The sequence below is a fragment of the Sprattus sprattus genome (assembly GCF_963457725.1).
Source record: "Sprattus sprattus genome assembly, chromosome: 10".
Classification (NCBI taxonomy): Eukaryota; Metazoa; Chordata; class Actinopteri; order Clupeiformes; family Clupeidae; genus Sprattus; species Sprattus sprattus.
The window spans coordinates 11,778,670-11,781,169 of NC_137908.1; the positions used below are offsets into that span (position 1 = coordinate 11,778,670).

At 47.1% G+C, this 2,500-nt stretch overlaps 1 protein-coding gene across 2 annotated transcripts in view; it reads right to left on the bottom strand.

Annotated features, from left to right (window-relative positions):
- The window catches only part of cbfa2t2 (CBFA2/RUNX1 partner transcriptional co-repressor 2), a 32,823-nt gene that overhangs the window by 22,070 nt on the left and 8,253 nt on the right, over positions 1-2,500 (bottom strand). Inside the window, exon 1 of one of the 2 annotated variants that reach the window (XM_080845567.1) lies at positions 1-10. This exon is cut by the window's left edge and continues 503 nt beyond it. The exons of the other annotated variant lie outside the window; for it this stretch is intronic. The gene's annotated coding sequence lies outside the window, so the exon portion shown is untranslated. Of the gene's footprint in view, positions 11-2,500 lie in introns of those variants that run through there. 2 annotated transcript variants of the gene reach the window in all.

A 2,500-nucleotide genomic window follows, 5' to 3' on the forward strand; every position in this document is an offset into this window, starting at 1 on the left:
GTCTCCCTCTCTGTGTCTTTTCCCACACTCTCTTTGCTTACTCAAAGTGGAGGGCTGATGTCAGAGCCTTGGCCACACCCTCTCTCCCTGTGGCTCTCAGCCAATGGGGTTCAACCTATTTAATGTATTTAGTGAGGGGGGTCTTGTAATTAACATAACTAATTGTTCTGGCACTCAAGGAGTAAACAGAGTCTTTGCCAATCCAGGAAGGGTGAGGGGCACTGCTCCTCGACTCAAATTGATGACAAACCTCAACATTGTTTTTATTTTGGCTGGTTTCCAGAATGATGTATCAGTACTCTTCGAAACCAACAGAACACCATGCAGTACTAGAAATCCCTGTGCACACAGAAAATAATGACATGTTTATTCCATATGCATCTCTCGCCGTAGCTGTAGCTGTAGCTGTTTTTTTTTTGTTTTTTTTGAAACATCCAGAGTTACAACTTTCAGTTCAAACAAAGAGGCATCGTAGGCCATTGGCAGCCGCTCACACTCAAGGAGACGAGCAAACACACACATTCACTGGCTCTTGTTCCCAGTGAACATTAGCAGCTCATTAACATGTGCTATTTCTCACAGCACGTCGACACGAAGAAAGAGACAGTTGACAGCCCAGGTGCCTAAACTGCTCTAAATCCTCCCACTTAGCATAACCTAAACCCTGCTTACAAACACAGAACACAACAAGACAGAGGGGGGAAAGGGATACAGGGAGACAGTTCTGCAGCCTTTGCAGATGTTTTCATAGTTCTGTTTTGCAGACTAAAAGGCTTTCAGTTTATACATTATACAGAATACATATGACTTTGAGTGCAATGTGTATGCTTCAGTTTGTGTGTGTGTGTGTGCACATTTTCATTGATTTCAGCTGAGAATTAATGTCAAGAATGACACTGAATTCATATTTTTACAGCATACATTGAGAAGGGTGCTATGGCAGAGCCCTTGTTCTCACAGGCACAATTGCGCTCAATGATAAACAGAGACATACACACACATGCTAATCATTTTACTGGACCTTATGAGACTTTTTCTCCCCCCCAAAAAAATTCCCCACCACAAAATGAGATATCTCAGTGAACCCACAGCATCTGGCAGAGTTCACACGCTCCCTCTCCGAGCATCTACTTTTAGAAAAATAAACACGGCCACATACTATTCCTCTATTCTCCTCTCTCTCTCTCCCTCTGGTCTGTTGAAAGCAGAGAGAGAGGAAGTTGGAGAGAGAGAGTGAAAGAGAGAGAGAGAGAGAGCAAGAGTGAGAGAGAGAGGGGGGGGGGAGAAAGGGGGCGCAGAAGTATGATCTCACTCCCTCGCCTGCCTTTAACAGTTTTGTATGTCAACGCGGGAGGGATGGGAATGGAGGAGAAATGCCTTGTAGATAAGGCGCCGTGTTCCTCGAGAGACTCGCTCGCCTGGCCTTCGTCCCGAGTCGCCCATATATCTCGCCCACACTGAGGACACTGGTCTTCAGACGAGCTAACAGTGGACGCCGGGGTCCGGGGGGCCCCAGCGGTGAGTTCACAAGGCACATGGGTTCCGACAGGAACAGCTGGGGATTGGGGTCTGGATGCCTCGCAGCTGTGAAATCAGACAGTCTTTTGACTGTACAGTCGGCAGCGCACAGCTGTTGACACTTGCGGTGGTACAGTCGAGAACCATCAGAGAACGGCTGAGTGACAGAGTCCACTTTCCACATCACAGCTTCTCAACTGTCTGTAGCTATTTGGCAATAGTGCTATGTCTCAGTACCCTCAAGTGCTTGTGCTTCTTGGATGTGGACATCCACCTCAAATATATATACTGTAATGACTGGAAGTCATACATTGCATTCTAATCTGCTGCTGTGAGATAACGGTAGAGTGCATTACACATCTAGACTTCTTAAGACGATTTACAGCAGGGCATGAAGATATTCCCACTTGCGTCTGCTTTTATTCACACGAGTTCAGACCTGACATAACCACTCTGGCTATTTCAACAAAACCATGCATTAACATGCCTGTGTGAAAAGTGAAAAAACCACAGACCCGAGACTCTCTTTTATCGTTGCAGCATGAATTGTGGGATGCCTGGTCATTAGCATGACAGGGTTTAGGGCTGGGATGCACAATTAGCATCAGAAAGAGGGAGCGGAGCCGTTGGCCCGCTGAAGTGGTCGTGTGAATGGCCTGTGGGATGGGTGCGTGGATCCATGTCAAAACAGTGATGGGGGAGACGGCGAGGCCCACAGCCCTAAATTGGCAATTATCCCTGGGCCAAAGAGGAAGTGCCCCAGGCCAGAGGAGAGGAGAGGAGTGGAGTGGAGTGGGTGAGCAAGGCTAAATCTAAAAACGGAACAGTGGCAGCTACATTGGGCAGAAAGGGTCAAATATGCCCCAGACCAGCACCACATAAGTGTTTGACAATCAGGTCATGGGTAAGAGTTTGGAAGACTCAAACAGCATTTATATAGTTTCTAGCTAACTCTCTCTCTCTCTCTCTCTCTCTCTCTCTC